We start from the raw sequence: 24,705 nt of genomic DNA on the forward strand, positions 1-24,705 counted from the left end.
TTCAGGCCGAAAGTTCGGGACTCAGCCTACCAGGATTCCCCAGAATACAAGCTAAACTTGCACTTCTAGGAAATCAAACCATAAAGATAAGCTAAAGGACAGTCACTTTCTTTTTTTTTATTTCTTTTTTTTTTGTGAGGAAGATCAGCCCTGAGCTAACATCCATGCTAATCCTCTTCTTTTTGCTGAGGAAGACTGGCCATGGGCTAACATCTGTGCCTATCTTCCTCCACTTTTTTATATGGGATGCCACCATAGCATGGCTTGACCAGCGGTATGTCCGGGCACGCCGGGATCCAAACCCAGGCCGCCAGCAGCGGAGCACGCACACTTAACTGCTACGCCGCGGGGCGGCCCCGACAGTCACTTTCTTGAAGAACCCAGAGATGTCTTGATGCAGAAGCTGTTTCTTGTCCCCCGCCCCCCAAAAAAAAACACCTTTGGGCCTGGAGCACCACAGCAGGAAATGGGAATCCGATCAGCTGAGCAGCTAGACAAAATTGTCCCTTTGAGGTCACAAAAATTTTTTACCACACAAAATTGGGGTTCTCTTGTCTGATGCACATAAAAAAAAAAAAAAAAAAAAAACTAATTACAGCATCAGCTTTTGGGAAAAGAAATCAGCTTTATCCTGTGAGATCAATCTGCGGGGAGATGGGGGCCTGTGCCCTCAGATCTCTCTCCCCGAATCAGGATTTGGGGTGAAATTTAAGAGGGTAGGTTGTCACATGGAAATGCTGGTGGGACGGGTTTTGGTTGGTGGGCTTGAAGCATTTATCGTAAGGTTCTAAACATTTATGGTAAGGGTCAAAACATTTATGATGAGGGTCTAAATATTTATGCTAAGGTGGGGAAGGAATTTTAACACCAAATCTTCCTGAATGACAGCCTACTCGCTTCTGTTAAGAGTCTGACTTTTACGTTCTGGTCATGTCCCAGTCCTTTGGTTCCAGGGGGAGGAGAATCTTTAGTTTTGCGATCATTTCAGGTCAAGATTTATTCTTCTGTGCAAGCTCTGGCTAACGACTTTGCAAATTTTCTGAAAGAAAAAATTTCTTCATTACTCTCTTGATAAGATGGGGTCAGTCGAACTGGTACTTGAGGGCCATTGGTTACAGTGGACTAAGGGACACATTCCAGAAGTAAGAGCAGCACTGGTGTAGACTATTTTTACCCAAAAACAGTCCTTACATGACATCAAAGTGATCTGCCTCTACTCTGTCAATTGCTAGAAGAAAACTTAAATTTTATTGAGTTACTAAACTCCTTTTCTTTACAATTTTTTAAATATAATGTTTAGCATTCAATTAAAAGAACTGAGGCATGGTAAGAAACAGGCCAAATGATCAAGAACCAAGAGAACAAACAAACAGCAGACACATGCTCACAGGTGATTGAGGGTTTAGTCAATACTAGCATGAACAATTATCAGAATAAAACAAGTTTTCTTTTGACCTGAAAACAAGTTAAATACAATTTTTGTAAATGTTTGTAAGTAAGTTAAATATACTTCTGGGCTCTAATTGCCCAAGAACCATTTTGATGAACACATTTTATATTCCCAGAAATTTCTGCAGAGCCTTTTTCATATCTTTGTTCCTAAGACTATATATCACAGAGTTAAGGAGTGGGGTCAAAACAGAATAAAAGAGAGTCATAATCTTCTGCATTCCAGATTTATGCTGAGTCGTAGGGCTCCCAGACATGGCCAGTACTGAGCAGTAGAATAGTGAAACTACAGCCAGATGAGACCCACAAGTGGAGAAAGCCTTTCTTCTCCCACGTGCTAAAGGGACATTCAGTACAGCTTGTAGGACCAGAGCATAGGACGCCATGATGCAGAGAAAGGGAACGATGAGGGGCAGAGGACTTAAAGTAGAGAAGACAAGTTCTACCCCAGAAGCTTTTTTGCAAGTGAGTGCTAGAAGAGGACCTGTGTCACACAAGAAGTGGTCAATAACCCTGGATCGGCAGAAGGACATCTGGGAGATGATGACAATGGGAATCAAGAACCAGAGGAAACCAAGTACCCAGCAGCTGACCACAAGATTGGTGCAGAGACGTCCAGTCATAAGAGTGAGGTAATGGAGAGGCTGGCAGATGGCAAGGTATCGATCAAATGCCATAACAGCCAAAAAAAAAGCATTCTGTAGAACCCAAGGAGAAGAAAAAGTAGAACTGGAGAAAACACCCAGAGAAAGAGATGACCTTGCTGTCAGACAGGAAGGTGACTAGCATGTTGGGGACAGTGGAGGTGACATAGCAGATCTCCAGGTAGGAGAAGTTGGCAAGCAGGATGTACATGGGGGTGTGGAGTTTCTGATCCCAGAGCACAGCACAGATGATGGAACCATTGCTCATGAGGGTCAGGAGGTAGACAATAGAGAACAGCACAAAGAGGAGGATCTGTCCCTCCTTAGGGCAAGGGAAGCCCAGGAGGATGAAGCCAGTGATAGTGCTGGAGTTGCTGGGGGTGTTGGAGATTTTCACGGGTCTGTGAGCTGTGAAAGGACCAGCAAATATCAAATGACTCTGTATAGAGAGATGGAGACCCAGATTTATATTAAACCATCTTGAGAAAGAAAATAAAGATATATATGAAGAGCTACTTTTTTCTTTAAAATTGAAATATTGACCTGGATTGCTTTTTTATTCTCATTCACATTTTTACTGCAGACTCAAGAAAACTTTTGTTTAGAATTGATAAGTTCTTGAAGGAGATTGCTGTAGAGGTGTTTGAAGATTATATTCAACTAAATAATTAATAATCTATTTATCATCTATCTATGTGCCTATCTATCCATTCTCATAAAAATGGAATTTCTTCCATTTTCAGAAGAGGTAACATCACTGCAGTTGTGGTAGAAACTGAGTGAAAATATGTAGTTTTGTAACAAGAGCCCAGAGAACTTTTTGAATTCATTCTTTTATATGACTTCTGAAACTAGCCTTATTTCAAACTCAATGATTAACTTATCAATTTAATAATATTATATACCAATTTCATGTGTAAAACAGTATAATCAACAAGAGGAAATTTGCCTTAGTTTCTGTTGTCTTAAAACAGCAATTCTAGCCATCCACAGTAGACCAAGGGTAAAGAATTAAATATAGGCCATATTAAAACAGGGCTGTGCTTACCTGGAAAAGAGATATGAATTTGCCCAGTCTACGGTTACAGATATAATTCTATTCCAATAATACAAACTATGAGTATTAGTGGTAACATGGAATTCTAAATAGCAGTAGCTTTGCAGGGGATGGAGAGCTAAAGGTAAAGGTAGACTACCTTTGTTTAACAAATCTGCACTCAAGCCTTGGGTTCAATTAGAACCCTCTGTAAATAATTGTAAAATGAGCAACATGGAGGATGTCTGTGTTCTCCACTCCTTCTTCTGTGTTCAATTCATATTTTGCTTCTTGAAATCTGGCCAGGGACCCAGGGTGTCTAACTATTTCTTACTAGGAATATTCAAGTTCTGAGAAACCTGTAGAACCGAGAGCAAAAGGTGGCAGCAGCAAGCTAACACCCCTTCTCAAGTATAGGTGTGGGTGCTTAGAGTGTTGTGTTGGAGGAGGGATACAATTTCAGTGGTTGTGGGGAGAAGACTGAGGAATAATTATAACACAATACATGTTCTTTTAAAATCATTTCTGGGTCATTTTAAGCTCAAGATTCCCTGATTCCCATGGCATGAGGGATGCTTGGGGCCAATAAAATCTCCACAGATCTGCCAGACTCCATTTTAATCTATATAACTTGAACCTATTTAGTGGACTCCACTGTTGGTTGGGGGAAGATAGGCTAGGTTATGGTACCTGCATTATGAACTTCCATTTCCCATGAGTCTTTTCTTTTCTGCTTTTGAAGTTATTTGTCTAGGGGCCCAATAAATTTCTGAGACCACGTATTTATCTTTCATAAAGGGGAGTTGAAAGCAGACAGCAGAACAGTCTAACATTTTTTTAAAGTCCGTCTGTCCCAGCTTCACTCATGATCAAGGACATTAGGCATTTAGCCTTTTTTGCAGCATATCTTGGCCTTTGTAGTGTGTTTTCAAAGTTACATTGGAGTCACCATGAGCCCATCGATTGCTAATGTATAAAAACAGGGACACAAAACAAGAATTCTGCTATGTGTAAAGGTTCTTGATGGATTCTACAAAAAATTAAGTCTATAAATCTAGTACATATTCAGGAAAGAAACTTTATTATGATCAATTAAAAGCAATTGTTACTAGTAATGATTAGGTATTTTTGACCAGGCTTGTTTTACTGGTGCTCTCGAAATTTCATTTTAGGAGTAAGTATCTGCTTGACAATCTAACAATTGACCCCTTGGATTAAATGTTAAGAATTTTTTTCTAGTGGAACTTATTTCAGTGTAGTATTTCCTACCTTTCCTTTACCCTCACATCTAATTCATCAACAATTTCTGTTAGTTTGTCTCTAAAATAAGTCTCATGTCCCCTCCTTTCTGGTTCAAGCCTTCATCTTTTCTCCCCTGGACCACTGTGATGCTGTCCTGACCGATGCCTGTTTCCATCCTGGCCTCTCTACAACCAGTTATCCATGCCACAGCCAAAGAGACTCTTTAAAAAAGAAAATCAGATCAGTCCCTTCCCTTGCACACAAACTTCCCAATACACTTAGAATAGAATAAAATCTCCAAGTTGGCTCTTTGATTTGACCCCTCTTAGCATCTCCAACCTCATCTCATGATTCTATTAATCAAATACACACATCTCTTTCTCTCTCTCTCACACACACACACACACACAGATGTGCACACACACAGAAACACACTGATGGGCAAAAGAGGCACACACACTCCACTCACATAAGCACTGCAAATATAAAATAGGGTTTGACAAGTAGAGGGCTAGCAGGGTGTACACCATCCCCTGTGCTCTCCTGATCCCACTGGGAAGTGTATGTATTTGGAGTATTCCCACGTTAGCCAGTATTTCAGTTGAGACGGAGCCGCTTCTGTAATGCTCTACACCAGGGATCAGCAAAATTTTTCTTAAATACTTTATGTTTGCAGGACATGTAGTCTCTGTCTCAACTACTCACTTCTGCTGTTGTGTGAAAGCAGCCATAGACAATACCCAAATGAATGCACATGGCTGTATTCCAATAAAACTTTATGTCCACTGAAATTTGAATTTCATATCACTTTCATGTGTCACAGAATGTATTTCTTATGTTGACTTTTAAAATTAAATTAAAAATGTAAAAATTCTTAGGTCACTGGTGATAGAAAACCAGGCAGCAGGTCAGATTTGACCCATTGGCCATAGTTTGCTGAACCTAGTTTTATGCATTTATGGGGGAAAGCAAGGACCATCCATTTGACTGGTGAACTATGGAAGCTTCTTGGTCCAGCAAGCGACCTTATTGGAAAGGGAGGGGACCTCTAGAAGTCAGCAGCTGGAATCAGCCTGTTCTTCTGCTGAGCTAACAGATCTGTTGGGCCAGCTTTCAGTTAAATTACAAAAATGAGTGTCCAAAGACATCAGGATTTGCCTCTCTATCTCTGTGTAAAGACACACACACACTCATGCATGCACACCTTCCCTCCTCCAAACAATATTTCAGTAATATAACATTGGCCTTCTTTTAGTTTCTGGAAACAGCCAAGTACTTTCCCGGATCAGGGTCTTTGTTCTTGTTGTCTTTATGTTCATTCTTTACCCCCAGTGTCCAGCACAGTCTGAGGCAGATAATCGGTATTTTGTAAATATTTGTCAAAGAAATGATTGTTTATACTGTTACAAACATAGAATATAGATGGATGATAGATCAATAGATTTTTACCAATTACTTCATTTGAACTTCAAAAAACCTGTGTGATTAAATTGTAGGAAATGAAATATACAAGAGAGGCTCTAAATGACCTGAGGCTACCAGAATGTTGGCCCAGACTTGAGAGGAATTCCATTCAAAGGAAGTAATGGGACATTCAATGTTCTGGGTGGTAGAACATGTCCCACCTCAGATGGTTTTCTCTCTGACTGTTAAAGATAATTATGGTCCCACAGCTCTGGATGTTGAAGTAGGAGACAGGGTGGGATGGAAATTCCAGATTCAGCCTTGCAGCAAAGTTGCTTAGTGGCTCTAGTGGAAACTTTTAATCTGTGTAACATTGTTTTCTTTATATGAAAAGGGAGTTGGATTATATGATTTTTAATCACTTTTCCTTATAAAATGCTTCCTCTTATTCCTACTATATCACAAATATACGTGATATCAAGACTTTATAGATCTAGAGATGATATTTCAGTTACTTTTATCTCTCAAATGAAAATATCAGTGGGATAGTTTGTCACTTACACATGAAACCAAAAGATCCAGGCCAACTCCCTCTCTGGACAATTCTCCAACTTTGAGATCTGAGAAGGCTGCCCTAGGAAACAAGAGGCGTGTGAAAAATGATTCTTTGTGTGCTATCACAATTTCGTGCTTTACCTAACTAAATTGACAGTGGGTGAGAAAAAAAGCTTTCTAACAAGACTGTATTATTACTCACCTTTTATTACTTGGTTACTCTGTACAGAGAGCAGTGATATTGTTCCCTTGGCACAAGGCAAAGCTGTCCAAAGTAGCAGGAAGATTCCCCTGAATCAGCTACAGAAAATGCTGTGGCACGGGAGGAGCATAAATGTGGATACAGTGGTGTCAAAGCTGTGTTATGTTTAGAGGATACTTGGACTGAGTCAATTAACAAAGCCAAGCACAATAAACTACTCTCTTACCCCCATTATGTCTTGGACAGGTCGGGATAGCCCCAATCTAGGTTAGCCAGGTTCTGAGCTATAATATATAAGATGAGAGAAAGACATTTCTCTGATATTTTACCTTTTTCCCAAGACTAGTCCAAGAAGGCACAATGGTGTGGAAGGATTATTGGCCTGCTCTCACAGCAGAACATCCATCTGCTTCATTTGATCTTGACAAGAGATTGTTACCCCTGTCCCACTTCTGCAAATCTCTTAAAAATAAGAACAACTTTCCCATTTATGGAAAGTAGTAGGCAGCTAAGGCATAGTAGTAAAGCAGAGGGTTTGGAGTAAGGAGCCTGAGGTTTGAGTTATAACTCAAACCTGACCAATCGTGGAAACTTTGTCAAGTCAATTATATAAACTATTTCCCAGTTCCTTCAGCTGTAAAATGGGTGCCATAACACTTTCTCCAAAGGGCTGAGGACTCAGTGAGATAACATATGTGGAAGTGCTTGTCTAAGGTCTGGCACACAGTAATGTTTGGGAATTGTTCACCATATAATATACAGCTGCAGCAAAGAAAAGGCAGCCTTATTCAGAGGGTAGTAGTTTTTCTAGCTCTGTAATGTTTATTTTCTCCTCCAAGCATTACATCATCTCCTTTCATAGACAAGAGGGGAATCCAAACCTGAAGTTTCTCTGACAGTGTTTGATCTTCCTGGAGAGGAGAGGTTGTCCCCTCTACAATAAACATCAAGGAGTGAGGGACCAGATACAGGGTGAAGATTTCTCAGTGTTTTCTGGAGGATAGAGGGATTATAAGCAGAGCCTCCAGGGACTGAGCCCTGCTCCATGAGGATCAATTTACCACTTCTGGAATGAGAAGAGTGTCAGGAGACTGTTCTATGTTAGTTCTTCCCTTTCGCTGGGGCTTGCCTTCTCTAGAGACCCTGATGCCTATTGCCTTTGTTTTCAGTAGATTAGAAAAATATTTCCTTTCCCAAATCTCTCAGGGACAGCATGAGATCTAATCAATCTTTAAGCCCACTTAGGGCACCTACCAGGTGCCCAAGCAAAAGTCTATTACTAACACAGGGTGTTGTGGCTGTGATGCATGAAGCTATTTTCTGAACCTCTGGTTAGTGGTTCCAATTTGAGACAGAGCCTTCTCTGATTTTCCAGAAGTAGAGAGGAGCTGGAGGTGTGATGGGACCTCAGGCATAGAGGGGTATACAGTTACAGCAGGAATCAATCTCCTTCCAGGACCACCCTCCTTTCTTATAGATCTTTTCCTTTCATGTTTGTGGTGGCTGTGTGAGTCTCAAGCAGGTGCCTCTTAAGGCACACTTCCCAGGTCCTAGAGAGGCCAGAGCAGGGTGTTCCATCGCTGCACTGCAGCAACTGCATCTGGGAGTTGGGCTCTAAGCTTTCCTCATCCCCGGTGGAGGTGCAGGTCTTTAGCACAACTCATTCTCTGTCTGTCTATCCCCAAGTGTGGAGGGAGTTTCATCTCAAAAACTAATCAGTTCGTTTCACTTCCTTGTTTGAATAGCTTTGATATTTCCCTCTGTCCACAACATAAAAATCAAAACTGGCAGACAAAGACCCCTGCAGTTCAGCCCGAACCTTTTATTATCATTACTGTTGTTGTTGTTTTACCTTTTCCCCACCAGTTCTTGCAGATGTCCTTGTGTCACAGCCACACCATGTTACTTAGACACACAATGGAAGATCAGTTACTTTTGTTGAGTGAATAATTTAACCCTCTGGAAAGTAGACAAGAACATTCTACATTGAGGACTGGCAGTGGGAGAGGTAAGGCCTGTGGAATGAGGGACCTGGGAGATTAATTTACTCATCTGGATGTAGAAAGCTATTTTATGAAGTGTCCCTTTTGTCTTCCTTTTCTTTCTTAGCCTCTCCCCTAATTGTTCCCCTCAGCACAGATATTTTCTCACAGAATTCTTGGAGGTGGCATTAGAACAGTGTAACAGAGGTCATTGGCTCCCTGTCTATATCCTCTCCATATTTCCTCCTTCTTTCCACTCTGGCGCTACTGCCAGCATCTGCATTTATTCCCCTAAGTTTATTTTCTAACTGCAAAACCTGCTTGGCTTGCCTGTCCTTCAACATTTCAAGCCAGAAGTGCTGGGAAATTAATGACCTCCACACTCCCCAGAATCCCTCAGTTATGGACAGAAGGGAATTGACATATCAATATTGCCGCTTCCTTGCCCCTATAGGAGGATAACTCTGGAATGTCTACTTGACTACCTGGAACTTCTCCAGAGGGATTAGCTCCAGTGACCTACAGTGATAGCTGGCTTGACATGGCACCCTTTGTCAGAAGACTTCTCTTCTTCGTTTCTTTTTTCTCTGTCAGTGTTCCCTTCATTACCCAAAGGAACTACCTGTACTGGAATCCTAGTCTCAGGATTTTCTTCTGAGGAGACCCACAAAGACAGAGGGGCAGCTACATTATGGCCTAGATACCATTTACAGCTGTTTGGATAAGCAAATTTGTTTCAAGTTTCAAAGAACAAGTTAGACTTTTTTTTTCCAATTAAACTTTTTGACAGTCTAAATATTAATTTTGTCAGATGAGTGCTTTTTGTTATAATGGTTTCTTTAAGAGTACTATTCGCTTTATTTGAAAAGGCTAATTTTGAAAGTTTGTGAAACAGAAACATCAACAACAATTTAACTCTTAAAAAAGTCTGTAATATCTCATTCGTACATATTCTTCATGTTTCCCACCCCTCCACTTTTTAGGAGAAAGTACAAAACATTGCTGCTTTACCTAATTTGGTGTCTCCTTTTCATTGCATATAATAACTGGAAAATATTAGATTGTGGGCAAGTGTTCTAGTTTTCTTTATGCTAATTATGAAACTAAACTAGTACAGCTCCTCAGTTTAGTGTTCACCAATGAGCTCTGGTCAATACCTGAAAATCATTTGTTTTCTTTCCATTTTAAAAACAAAGAAAAAACTAAATGAACAAAAACTTTGAGTAGACTCTGATGAGTACTTGACAGTTTGGACTCAGTGTTTCTTCCTCTGTTCCCACAGCTCCTTTATGCTCCACAGCAGCCAGTTTTATTTTCAGATGTCAACTTTATTTTTAAAGCAGAAATTTACCTCTTTATAGGTTCTGATGACTACATGTCCTTGAAGGAGTGATTTGTCATTTATAAATCTATGCATTTACTCCAAAGGGCATTTTAAAGAATGTGAACTTTAAAAACCGTCTAGTTCAGTATTTTTTTCCCAAAGTATTTTCATGAACAGTAAAATTTAAATACATTATTCATAGTTTTAGCATTCTTTAACACCAAGCAGACCTCAGAACTATTGCTGTTCATTTAAGAGAGAATGGAAGAAGTTCAAGCTCTGTGGTTTCCTCCCACAGATGTAAAGGACACATGTATGTCCAAGAAATTTTGAAACAAGAAAGGATAGGACGGGCATTTGGATTCATTAGTGAAACAATTTTTGGAGGTTTTATAGCTTAAACAAGTATACAATCAGAGAATTTAAGATATTTAAAAACGAGATGATTATTAAAAAACAAAGTTTAATCACATTTTCAATACGAGAATTAGGAAATGCATTTTAGAGTTTAAATTTCAAGTGCTGTTATTTCACACATATTACCTTCACATCCTAATATAATCATAGGAAAAACCTCACAAAGTAACAAACACACTGCTAGTACTTCTCTTATGAAGCATCACATATCATCAAAGTTAAAACACAATGAGTCATAAGACATAGCACTATTTTATACATCCCTACAAAAGAAAACATTTTTGTCAGTGAAACTATAACACACTGTCAATTATAAGATGCACCTGTCAGAGATATTAAAAGGTGAAACATGTGCTTTTTAGTCTCAATGAAATAAGTTATTCTGAAGAGTTTCCAGTAAGTCTGCAGAAGCCTGTATAGTGCTCCTTCACATCTGTGATATCTGATGACCCAAATCCTCACAACTCTATCTCCCATTTCTTCTTCTCTTATGCTTAACAAGATAATTACATAGGAATCTAGGCATATATTCCAAAAGGATGTTGATTTAACTTTCTAGTAACTCTAACACTGATAACAAGTGGCAATGTTTAATCATTGAAGTCCTAATTAAAAAATGTAAGTTGCAGAATATTAAAATATCAATGTGGATAGGTAGGGCCAAATAAAATCATTTTATTTATTTATTTGGTATATAACTCTATTTAGTTATTTATTTTGTTTATTGCAGTAACATTGGTTTATAACATTGTATAAATTTCAAGTGTACATCATTATACTTCTATTTCTGCATGGGATTACACCATGTTTTCATGTTCCCCACCCAAATACTAATTACAATCCATCACCACGCACATGTGCCTAATTATCCCTTTCGCCCTCCTCCCTCCTCACTTCCCCTCTGGTAAACACCAACCTAATCTCTGTCTCTATGTGTTTGTTTGTTGTTGTTATTATCTACTACTTAATGAGTAAGATCATACGGTATTTGACCTTCTCCCTCTGACTTATTTCACTTTGCATAATACCCTCAATGTCCATCCATGTTGTCACAAATGGCTGGATTTCATCATTTATGGCTGAGTAGTATTCCATTGTGTATAAATACCACATTTTCTTTATCCATTCTTCCCTTGATGGGCACTTGGGTTGCTTCCACGTCTTGGCTATTGTGAATAACGCTGCAGTGAACAGAGGGGTGCAATGATCTTTACGCGTTGATGTTTTCACATTGTTTGGATAAATAACCAGCAGTGGAATAGATGGATCGTATGGTAGTTCTATCCTTAATGTTTTGAGGAATCTCCATACTGTTTTCCATAGTGGCTGCACCAGTTTACACTCCCACATAGCAGTGTATGAGTGTTCCCTTCTCTCCACATCCTCTCCAACACTTGTTTCCTGTCTTGTTAATTATAGCCATTCTGATGGGTGTGAGTTGATATGTCATCATAGTTTTGATTTGCATTTCCCTGATAATTAATGATGCTGAACATCTTTTCATGTGCCTGTTGGCCATCTGTATATCTTCTTTGGAGAAATGTCTTTTCAGGTCTTTTGCCCATTTTGTAATTGGGTTGTTACTTTTTATGTTGTTGAGATGCAGGAGTTCTTTATATATTTTGGAGATTAAGCCCTTATCAGAAGTATGGTTTGCAAATATCTTCTCCCAGTTGTTAGGTTGTCTTTTCATTTTGTTGATGGTTTCCTTTGTTGTGCAGAAGCTTTTTAGTTTGATGTAGTCCCATTTGTTTATTTTTTCTATTGTTTCTCTTGCCTGGTCAGACATGGTGCTTGAAAATATGTAGCTAAGACCGATGTAAAAGAGTGTACTGCCTATGTTTTCTTCTAGAAGTTTCACAGTTTCAGGTCTTACATTCAAGTCTTTAATCCATTTGGAGTTAATTTTTGTGTATGGTGTAAGGTAATGGTCTACTGGCTGTCCAGTTTTCCCAACACCATTTGTTGAAGAGACTTTCCATCTCCATTGTATGTTCTTGGCTCCTTTGTCAAAGATTAGCTGTCCATAGATGTGTGGGTTTATTTCTGGGGTTTCGATTCTGTTCCATTGATCTGTGTGTCTGTTTTTGTGCCAGTAACATGCTGTTTTGGTTACTATAGCTTTGTAGTATATTTTGAAATCAAGGAGTGTGATACCTCCAGCTTTGTTCTTTTTTCTCAGAATTCCTTTAGCTATTCGGGGTCTTTTGTTGTTCCATATAAATTTTAGGATTCTTTGTTCTCTTTCTGTGAAAAATGTTGTTGGAACTTTGATAGGGATTGCATTGAATCTATAGATTTATTTAGGAAGTATGGATATGTTAACTATGTTAATTCTTCCAATCTAAGAGCACAGAATATCTTTCCATTTCTGTGTCTTCTTCAATTTCTTTCAGCAATGTTTTATAGTTTTCAGTGTACAGATTTTTCACCTCTTTGGTTAAGTTTATTCCTAGGTATTTTATTCTTTTTGTTGCAATTGTAAATGAGACTGTATTCTTAATTTCTCTTTCTGCTACTTTGTTGTTAGTGTATAGAAATGCAACTGATTTTTGTATGTTGATTTTGTATCCTGCAACTTTACCATATTTGTTTATTAATTCTAAAAGTTTTTTGATGGATTCTTTAGGGTTTTCTATATACAAAATCATATCATCTGCAAATAGTGAGAGTTTCAGTTCTTCCTTTCCAATTTGGATCCCTTTTATTTCTTTTTCTTGCCTGATTGCTCTGGCTAGGACTTTCAATTCTACGTTAAATAGGAGTTGTGAGAGTGGGCATCCTTGTCTGGTTCCTGTTCTTAGAGGGATAGGTTTCAGTTTTTCACCATTGTGATGATATTAGCTGTGGGTTTGTCATATATGGCCTTTATTATGTTGAGGTACTTTCCTTCTATCCCCATTTTATTCAGAGTTTTTATCATAAATGGATGCTGTGTCTTGTCAAATGCTTTCTCTGCATCTATTGAAATGATCATGTGATTTTTATTCTTCATTTTATTAATGTGGTGTATCACATTGATTAATTTGTGAATGTTGTACCATCGCTGCATCCCTAGAATAAATCCCACCTGATCATGTTGTATAATCTTTTTAACGTATTGTTGTATGCGATTTGCTAGTATTTTGTTGAGGATTTTTGCATCGATGTTCATCAGTGATAGTGGCCTGTAATTTTCTTTTTTTGTGTTGTCCTTTTCTGGTTTTGGTATCAGTGTAATGTCAGCTTTGAAGAACGAGTTAGGGAGCTTGCCCCACTCCTCAATTTTTGGAAGAGTTTGAGAGGGATAGGTATTAAGTCTTCTTTGGATGTTTGGTAGAATTCATCAGGGAAGCCTTCTGGTCCTGGACTTTTATTTTTGGGGAGGCTTTTGATTACTGTTTTGATCTCCTTACTGGTGATTGGTCTATTCAAATTCTCTATTTCTTCTTGATACAGTTTTGGAAGGTTGTATGATTCTAGGAGCTTATCCATTTCTTCCAGATTGTGCAGTTTGTTGGCATATAGCTTTTCATCTTATTCTCTTATAATCTTTTGTATTTCTGAGGTGTCTGTTGTAATTTCTCCTCTTTCGCTTCTTTTTTTTGTTTTTGTTTTTTTTTTTTCTGGTTTGTTGTGGTAACATTGGTTTACAACATTGTATAAATTTCAGGTGTACATCATTATACTTCTATTTCTGCATAGATTACATCATGTTCTCATGTTCACCACCCAAATACTAATTACAATCCATCACCACACACATGTGCCTAATTATCCCTTTCACTCTCCTCCCTCCCTACTTCCCCTCTGGTAACCACCAATCCAATCTCTGTTTCTATGAGTTTGTTTGTTGTTATTATCTACTACTTAATGAGTGAGATCATACGTTATTTCCTCTTTTACTTCTGATTTCACTTATTTGAGCCTTCTCTCTCTTCTTCTTCGTGAGTCTAGCTAAAAGTTTGTCAATTTTATCTTTTCAGAGAACCGGCTCTTGTTTTTATTAATTTTTTCTATTGTTTTTTAGTCTCTATTTCATTTATGTCTGCTCTGATTTTCATTATTTCCCTTCTTTGACTGATTTTGGGCTTTGTTCTTCTTTTTCCAGTTCCTTTAGGAGCATTGTTAGATTGTTTATTTCATATTTTTCGTGTTTGTTGAGATAGACCTGTATTGCTATAAACTTCCCTCTTAGAACTGCTTTTGCTGTATCCCATAAATTCTGGCATGTCGTATTTTCATTTTCATTTGTCTCCAGCTATTTTTTGATTTCTCCTTTGATTTCTTCGTTGACCCAATCATTGCTTAGTAGCATTTTGTTTAATCTCCACATAGTTGTGGCTTTTATGATTTTCTTCCTATAGTTGATTTCTAGTTTCATGCTGTTGTGGTCAGAAAAGATGCTTGGTATTATTTCAATCTTCTTAAATTTATGGAGACTTGTTTTGTGGCCTAATATGTGATCAATCCTGGATAATGGAGAATGCATTTGAAAATAATGTGTATTCTTCAGTTTTTGGATGGAATGTTTTGTATATATCTACTAGGTCCATCTCTTCTAGTGTGTCATTTAAGGCCAATGTTTCCTTGTTGATCTTCTGTTTGGATGATCTATCCATTGGTGTAAGTAGAGTGTTAAAGTCCCCTATTATTATTGTGTTACTGTCTATTTCTATTTTTATGTCTGTTAATAATTGCTTTATATATTTACATGCTCCTACCTTGGGTGCATAGATATTTACAAGTGTTATGTCCTCTTGATTGATTGTTCCCTTGATCATTATGTAATGCCCTTCTTTGTCTCTTTTTACAGTTTTTGTTTTAAAGTCTATTTTCTCTGATATGAGTATTGCTTCCCCAGCTTTCTTTTCATAGCCATTAGCATGGAGTACCTTTTTCCATCCCTTTACTTTCAGTTTGTGAGTGTCTTTAGGTCTGAAGTGTGTCTCTTGTATGCAGCATATATATGGGTCTTGTTTTTTCATCCGGTCAGCCACCCTATGCCTCTTAATTGGAGCATTTAGTCCATTAATGTTTAAAGTAGCTATTGATAAGTATATACTTACTGCCATTTTTTAACTTTTTCCTTGGTGTTTTAGTAGTTCTTCTCTGTTCCTTCTTCTCTTGCTCCCTTCCCTTGTGGTTTGATGGCTTTCTTTAGTATTATGTTTGGATTCCTTTCTCTTACTTTTTGTATATTTATTATAGGTTTCTGGTTTGTGATTACCTTGGGGGTCATATATAGTAACCTATGTATATAGCAGTCTATGTTAAGTTGATAGTCTCTTTAGTTTGACCTCTGTATGAAAGCTGTACTCTTTAACTCCCTTCCTCCCTCATTTTATGTTTTTGATATCATATGTAACCTCTTTTTTGTGCTTTTGTATCCATTACCCTCTTATCATGGAAATAGATAACTTTTCCTATTTGTGGTCTTCTCTCTCCCCTTAAATAAGTCCCTTAAGCATTTCTTGTAGTACTGGTTTCTTGGTGACAAACTCCTTTAATTTTTGCTTGTCTGGGATACCTCTGATCTCTCCTGCCATTTTGAATGATAACCTTGCTGGGTAGAGTATTCTTGGCTGTAGGTCTTTTCCTTTTAGCATTTTAAATATATCATGCCACTCTCTTCTAGCCTGTAAGGTTTCTGCTGAGAAGTCAGCTGATAGCCTTATGGGGTTTCCTTTGTATGTAACTTGTCTTTCTCTTGTGGCTTTTAGGATTCTCTCTTTATCTTTAATTCTGGACATTTTATTTATGATGTGTCTTGGTGTGGGCCTCTTTGGGTTGATCTTATTTGGTGCTCTCTGTGCTTCCTGTACCTGGATTTCTGTTTCCTTCCTTAGGTTAGGGAAGTTTTCAGCTATTATTTCTTCAAATAGATTCTCTGTCCCTTTGTCTCGCTCTTCTCCTTCTGGGAAACTTATAACATGGATGTTAGTGCACTTGATGTTGTCCCAGAGGTCCCTTAGACTGTCCTCCCTCTTTTTAGTTCTTTTTTCTTTTATCTGTTCAGCTTGGGTGATTTCTTCTAGTCTTTCATCCAGCTCGCAGATCTGTTCTTCTGTATCCTCTACTCTGCTTTTGAGTCCCCCTAGTGAGTTTTTCATTTCCAGTATTGTATTCTTCATTTCTGATTAGTTCTTTTTTATATCTTCCATTTCTTTGTTGACATTCTCACTGAGTTCATCCATTCTTCTCCCAAGATCAGTGGGCATCCTTAACACTCTTTGTTTGAACTCTCTGTCAGGGAGGTTGCTCATTTCTGTTTCGCTTAGTTATTTTTCTGGGGTTTTTCCTGTTACCTTACTTGGAACATATTCCTTTGTCTCCTCATTTTGCCTCTTTCCCTGTGCTTGTGTCTATGTATTAGGTAGGTCAGCTACGTCTCCTGCTCTCAGAGATGTGGCCTTATATAAATGTTGCCTTAGGAGGCCTGGCAATGTGCTTCCCTCTCCTCTCCAGGTGCAAATGTTCCAGAAGTGACCTCTGGGTGGGCTACGTGTGTCCATCTGTTGTGGTGGGGTTGTTCTTCCCATAGGTTCCCAGGGAGGCTGGGCTATGCCCCTGGCCAGCTGTTGTAATGCTTAGCTGTGTGTAGTTGTTGTGGGCCCTTCAGTCTCTTTATCAGGTATGCAGTGTCCCAGAACAGTTGTCTGCAATGTCTAATAGCACACTCCTGTTGCCGTATTTCTATTAAGTGAGTAGGCCCCCAGTGTTTCAGGTTGTTAGGCTCAGGGGCTTACAGTTGCTATAAGCCTCTAGCCTTAAGGTCCCATGTCAACTCTCTGAGGATTGCAGCTGGGTGGGGCTGGCCTCAGGCACAGGAGCACCCAATTGTTTCAAGCTTTGTAAGGTGGGGCTAACCCCTATGTGGCTCTTTGAGAAGCACAAGTCTTCTGCAGATGACAAGCCCCCCAGCCCACATGTTCACACACACAGTCAACATGGTCCTGCCCCTGCACGCTCCCTGACCTCCTGAAGTGGACCCAGTCTCTCCAAGGTGGGAGCCCCACGCTCTCCATCACCGCCCCACACTCTCCACTGGCTCCTTGCACACACTCTGCCTTACAGAGGCAGACCCAGTTGCCAGGCTGTGCAGACTCCAGGCAGCTCCCTTAGCAGGCCCACAAGTTGCCCAAGGGCTTGTTGTTGGGTGGGACCCCTCCCTAGGATGGGCTTCCCTCCCTGGCTGAGCTGGATTAAATCAGTGCTCTAGTGGGTGTGGCAGACCCTGGGCTAGCAGGCCCCAGGGAGCACTCCAATGGCATCTGCTGGTGTCTGTGTCAGCACGCCCACACCAGGCCACAACTACAGCTGCCGCCAATGTCCCAGTCCCTGGAGAGGTCTCACCTCTCACCAAGATGCACTCAGAGCCTATCAGGTGAGTCTCTTTTCCCCAAAGGGCTGTGCACGTTTCTTTCTGCTGATTTTAGGTTGCTTTCTGAAATGGATGAGTTTGTGCGTGGGCCCTTTAAGAGCTGGTTTTAATTTCTTTGTGCACCAACTTTTCTGGGGGTACTCCCCCATGTTTTAGTAGCAGGCAAAGTCAGATATTATGCCACTCGTCTTGATTGTTCTGGGTCCACAAAATGTCTATAGCGAGGGTGTTCCCCGGCTCAGGGCCCCACTCCTCCAGGGAGGGCTATGTACCTTTGGGCTGCTCCTGGGTGACAGTGAGGTGCTGTGGCTTGTGAAGGTGGCGTTTTTTCTCTCCAGAAAGGAATTTCTGCCTTTTCCACCTCAATTAGGATTGTCATTTGTTGCAGGAGTTCCTCTTATCCAGTTTTCCGTTCTGTCTCAGGGGTAATGTTTCCAAGAGTAGTTGTAAATTGGCTGTGTCTGCGGGAGGAGGCGAGTTCAGAGTCTTCCTATGCCACCATCTTTACTTTGCATCCAAACAAAACCATTTTAATGTGGCAAAAGCGGAAGCTAAGTAAAATGGAAGTGGAGAATACAAAGACTGGTGTTCTATGTTTGCACCATTGCTAAGTATAAGGAGAGACCCCTGATATCAGTGAGGTGGGGATTCAGATCTCGTGTCATCTCTGTCTCCTTCTGTGGTTCAGATGAAGCATAGTCCTCCTGCAGTGTCATCACATATACTTTATATACTCAAAGGGAATTGTTTTGTGTTTAGTTCATCCCCAAATCATCTTTCATATCAATCTCCTAGACTTAATAGAAGCAATATGGAAAAATATATCCTGTATGATATCTTGCACAGCCACAAGGCTGTGACATTGAGACATCATCCATCTGCAACCAGGACTATTCACTGTGGAAGACGGAGCATGCGTGAAGATTTTCCAGGTAAAGGAATAATGGATTCATTTGATACGGCACTGATTCTTTCTCTTAATATGTTATCAGCAACAGATTTCTTCTAAGTAGAGAACAAATTTCAAAAGATAATATACTTTGTGAGGATGGAGCTTGTTGACACTCTCCACTAGGGAGCAGAATGCTGCTACCACTTCTCTTAGAAAGAGAACCACAAAGATTGCTCTACTATTCACATTTTCTACTACTACTCAGTGGCAGAGGTGTCTCAGATATAAAACCATTTTCTTGTAGAGAATGTGCAGGAGACACTACCTCATTCTGCAGCCCAGCTGATCTCTGGTGAGCTTTTAAGTTACTTTGTTGCAGATCTTCTTCCTAGAATGTCTACATCACTGGTTAGTTCAAGACTATCAATAACTACTGAATGATACCACCTATTTTTCATATTCCCTGTGATGTCAAGTTCCCCATCATCATTTTCTGGTTTTAAATCCCATTATTGTTGGATTGATTGCACCTGCTTCCATTCTCCTTGCCTCCGTCCTTTTTTCTCCCTCCCTCCCTCTCTCCCTCTCCCTGTTTCTCTTTTTCTTTCTTCCCCCCTCTCTTTTTTCTCTCTCTCCCTTTTCCTCCCTCCTTTCATTTCTTCCTTCTTCCCTCCCTTTTGTCCTTTTTCCCTTTTCCTCTACAGGCCACCTTTTTAGCCTTCTTAGAAGAGTTTCTTGTATTTCTGGAAACATTCGCATATTGAAAGTTGCTCGGCATTTCATCATTAATCATTTGAGTCTGAATTGACATTGAAATTTTATTATGAACATCATCAGAACTTCTTATTGGCAAAATCACATTTTTTGTTGAATTTTACTCTGAGCCATTGAGTAGATTTGCTTTAAAATGGTCTTTTTTTAAACTACTTTTTTTGGTATGATTGCCATGCAAAAGCTGTCCATATTAAACGTATACAACTTGATGACTTTGTGGATAGGTGTACATCTGTGAAACATCACCACCATCAAGTCCATAAACATATTCATCACCTCTCAAAGTTTCCACTCCTTTATTATTGTTTTTTGTGGTAGGAATATTTAACATAAAATCTACCCTCTTAGAAAATTTTGTCTGCAATACAGTATTGTTAGCTATAGGCACTGTACTGTAGTAGTTCTCCAGAACTTATTTATCTTGCATTACTGATAATTTGTACCCTCTACCATCGCCTTCCCACTTCCACCTTCCCCCAGCCCCTGGCAATCAGTATTCTGCTCTCTGCTTCTATGAGTTTGGCTATTTTAGATTCCACATATAAGTGAGATCATATAGTGTTTGTCTTTCTGTATTTGCCTCATTTCACTTAGCGTAATGTCCTCTTGTTTCATCCATGTTGCTGCAAATGGCAGGATTTCCTTCTTTTTAAAGGCTAATGGAATATATGTGTGTGTGTGTATACATATGTATATGAGCTAACATCTATGCCCATCTTCCTCCACTTTATATGTGGGATGCCTGTAACATCAAGGCTTGATAAGCGGTGCATAGGTCCATGCCTGGGATCCTAACCTGCGAACCCTGGGCTGCCGAAGCGAAGTGCACGAACTTAACCACTGTGCCACTGGGCTGGCCCCATGGCAGATCTATCTTTAATTTTTTGAGGAACCTCCATACTATTTTCCATAGTGATTGGACCAATTTACATTCCCACCAACAATGTCTAAGTGTTACCTTTTCACCACATCCTCACTAGCATCTGTTATCTCTTGTCTTTTTCTTTTTTTTGTGGGAGAGATCAGCCCTGAGCTAACATCTGTGCTAATCCTCCTCTTTTTGCTGAGGAAGACCGGCTCTGAGCTAACATCTATTGCCAATCCTCCTCCTTTTTTTTTTCCCCAAAGCCCCAGTAGATAGTTGTATGTCATAGTTGCACATCTTTCTAGTTGCTGTATGTGGGACACGACCTCAGCACGGCCGGAGAAGCGGTGCATCGGTATGCACCCAGGATCTGAACCCAGCCGCCAATAGTGGAATGTGAGCACTTAATCACTAAGCTACTGGGCCAACCCCTATCTCTGGTCTTCTTGATGGTGGCCATTCTAACAGGTGTGCGGTGATATCGCATTGCTTTTTGTTTTTTGTTTTTTTTTGTGGTGAGGAAGATTGAGCCTGAGCTAACATCTGTTGCCAATCTTCTTCTTTTTGCTTGAGGAAGATGGTCTCTGAGCTAACACCTGTGCCAATCTTCCTCTAGTTTGTATACTGGATGCCGCCATAGCATGGCTTGATGAGTGATGTGTAGGTCTGTGCCTGGGATCTTAACCTGCAAACCCCGGGCCACCAAAGTGGAGCATGCAAACTTAACTACTACCTCACTGGGGTAGCCCTTCTCATTGTGGTTTTGATTTGCATTTCCCTGATCATTAGTGATGTTGAGCATCTTTTCATGTGCCTATTGGCTATTTTGACATCCTCTTTGGTTCTTCTGCTCATTTTTAAGTCAGATCTTTTGTTTTTTTTTTTGTTATTAATTTCTATGAGTTCTTTATATATTTTGGATATTAACCCCTTATCTGATATATGGTTTGCAAAAATTTTCTCCCATTATGTAGGTTGTCTTGGTTGCCTTTCATTTCGTTTATTTTTCCTTTGCTGTGCAAAAGGTTTTTAGTTTGATGTAGTCCCACTTGCTGATTTTTGCTTTTGTTGCTTATGCTTTTGGTATCTTATCATTGCCCAGACCAAAGTCAAGAATCTTTTTTCCTATGGTTTCCTCTAGGGGTTTTACAGTTTCAGGTCTTATGTTCAAATCTTTAATACATTTTGAGTTGATTATTGTGTATGGTGTAAGATATGGTTCCAATTTGTATGTAGATGTTCAGTTTTCTCGCACCATTTATTGAAGAGACTATCCTCTCCCCATTTGTGTTCTTCGTGCCCCCGTCAGAGATTAGTTGACCATATATGTGTGGGCTTATTAGATGTGTTTCTTTCAACTTTGTAGCTTATTGTCATGATTTTGAAGCTGGCCACAAAGTTGGATCATGCTGTTCAATTGTTTAACTTCTCATCTTCTGGCTGAGCTGCAGAGTAGCATCTTGTGCATTCATTTCCAAAGGAGTCACTTACACAATCAAAACAGAAGATGTATTCATATCCTCCTTGGCACACAGGTTCCTTCAGAATATTGCCACAATCCAAATAGTTCAAGGTCTTATCCAGTTGGTTGTATTAATTTCCTATCGATGTTATATCAAATACCACACATTTAGTGGTTGAAAACAATGCAAATTAATTATCTTAGAATTCTGGAAGACAAAAGTCTGAAATAGATTCTACTGGACCAAATTCAAAGTGTTAGCAGGCCTGTGTTCCTTATGGAGGCTCTAAGGAAGAATCCATTCCCTTGCCTTTTTTAGCTTCTAGATGTCTCCTGCGTTACTTAGTTTGTGGGCCCTTCTTCCATCTCCAAAGACAGCAGTGAGACATCTTCAAACCTCCCTCTAACTCCGCTCTTACTTCCATTGTCACATTTCCTCTTTTGAATCTTTTTCTCCTTCCTCTCTTTTTCATTTATAAGGATCTTTATGATTAGATTGGCCACCCAGATAATCCAAGACTGTGTTCTTGTCTCAAGATTCTTAATTCAGTCGTATCTTCAAAGTCCTTTTTGTCATGCAAAGTAATATACTCACAGGTTTAGAGATTAGGACATGGATATCATTGGGGCATCATTATTCTGCCTACCACACTGGTCCAGGACAGTGTAGATGTAGACTCAGTTTTCGTAATCTGCCCAATCAATGGCAGACTCAGGCAAGGCTTGTTCTAGGAGAGGACTCTAGGTTGTATGTAGATATCCCTATCTTCTGTATATCACTTTATCGCCTACCAGTGATTGGAAGTAAGTTATCTAGTAAATCAGCTGAAGTTTCTAACACTCTCTCCTTAACTTTATTGAATTGTGAGTTAAATACTGACTATAAACCCTTCTGGCGTAACTTTTTCTCTCCATTGCCAGCCTAATTCAGAGATATGAAATAATCTTCATAAAAATAATTGCTGTTTGTCTAGGACTTAATAGTAATTAGAACAATTTGTAGGGTTTAGAAAGGTTAGATTTAATTTTACCTTTACATACAAGGGAACTCAAACTCAAAGGATTTTAGTCACTTTCTGCCATTGCACAATTTGTAAGGGTCAAAACTAGAATTCAAACCAATGTCATGAGTGTTTGGGTTCATTGCTCTTTGAGCCTATGTTGATGAGTTTTTGGGGCAATTATTGTGTTCTCCTATGTTCCCTGCACAATCCATAATGTATTGATCAATATTCAATCCAACACCATCTCCTTACCTGGCTGCTTTGCTCAGTTCTGCTTTATTTCCCTGGACACAGCTGAGTGCTGCTGGTTCTCTTTCATGGCTAATGATTGGTACCTGAACACCTGCTGCACTATCCCACCATCATGGTTAGCTCTGAGCCTTCTGATGTCCTTGTAACTGCTCACTGGTCTCCTTATATATTTAGTCCTCATTTTCTTCTTCTAACATTATTAATAACTTTATGTGTGATATGGACCCAATGATGCTCTGTCCTGTGTGATCCTACCCATCATAGAGTACCTATTCTATTCCCTGAGCCCCATATCGGGGAGTTCAGTTAAAATGCAAACATTTTTTACACCATGACATTGACATATTCCTGAGTGATGTCAATCTCAAACACTCTCATCTCCAGCCTACTTGACAGTAATATGAATCTTGCGCTCAGTCATGTCTTTTGTGGAATGAGAGCTAACAAATGCTCATGAATTGCCTTTGTATAGCCCAATAGTTCCATCTTTTCCTGTTTTGATTAAGAGGCACATGGGAGAATGATTCTTTTCTGACAATCCAATTTCACCTGTCTTTATTCTCTATAAATCTCTAGCTATTATTACAAAGAAAAAAATATTCTGTATGTGTAATCAAATTTTAGTAAAGAGACTATAAACAAAAATGAAATGCTGGATTAGAGAAAAATATTTGCAATGCATTGGCAGATAAAAGGTTAATATCTAAAATAAACAAACGTTTCTTAAGAAAAATATAAATAATTAAAAAATGGATAAGGATGTTAACAGGCAAATCAGAGTAGAGAAAATCCATTGGCCAGTAACATAAGAAAAAAAGCTCAACCTATCACTAGTAGAAGAAGTGGGCCATCTTTTCTGACCCACCAGGCTAGTAAATATTTTTTTTGTTTTTTTGCAGGGAAAGATTTGCCCTGAGCTAACATCTGTGGCCAATCTTCCTCTTTTTTTCCCCTCCCCAAAGCCGCAGTACGTAGTTGTATATCTTTAGTTGTTAGTCATTCTAGTTCTTCTATGTGAGCTGCTGTCACAGCATGGCAACTGATAGATGGGTGGTGTGGTTCTGTGACCAGGAAGCAAACCCAGGGTGCTAAAGTGGTAAGTGCCAAACATTAACCACTAGGCCATCAGGGCTGGTTCCAGACTTGCAAAATTTAAAGTCATTATATTAGTTTGTAGGGGTAGATAGGGTACTCATATTGATGGCGGAAATGTGATTGTATATGGCCTTGAGTGAAAGCAATCTAACAATATGTATTATGTGTATTGCTCTCTGATCTAAAAACACACTCCTAGTAATTCATCTCACAAAAATAAAGACACAAGTATTTTAGAATGTGTGTGTGTGTATATTGCATCATTATTTATAGGGACAAAATCAGGAAATGAAGTTAATGCATACAAATGGGGAACTAGCTGAGTAAATTGTGCGAAATGGACTATTAAATGGCTAATAAGAAAAATGAGATAAAATTTATAGTACTTGACTTTGAAGGAATCCATCAACATAATGTTAAGCCTAAAAAGCAAGATATGAAGAAGTTTACATTATATAATCCCATATTTTAAGACAATTGCATCATCCAAATTTATGTGAGTATATGTGTATATGTGTGCATGGGTATGTAACATATGCATGGGAATGTAGATGTGTGAAAGTATGTGTGTGTGTGTATAGGTGTTTATTACATTTGCATGGAGAATAATGTAGAAGGATACACACTAGGTAACTAATATTGCTTATTTAAATAGAGTGTGAGGGGGTTGTAGAGAAAAGTGAGGAAATATTGAAGGGAAGAAAGGAGAGGAAAAGAAAAAAATGAAGGTTGGCTTCCGTAGA

General features: G+C 39.2%; 1 pseudogene; it reads right to left on the reverse strand.

Annotated features, from left to right (window-relative positions):
• Positions 1–1,553: 1,553 nt before the first annotated feature.
• LOC101388215 (olfactory receptor 11G2-like) lies at positions 1,554–6,764 on the reverse strand (annotated as a pseudogene).
• Positions 6,765–24,705: the final 17,941 nt, after the last annotated feature.

The sequence above is a fragment of the Ceratotherium simum genome, chromosome 3 (genome assembly GCF_057802395.1).
Source record: "Ceratotherium simum simum isolate JZ-2026a chromosome 3, ASM5780239v1, whole genome shotgun sequence".
Classification (NCBI taxonomy): Eukaryota; Metazoa; Chordata; class Mammalia; order Perissodactyla; family Rhinocerotidae; genus Ceratotherium; species Ceratotherium simum.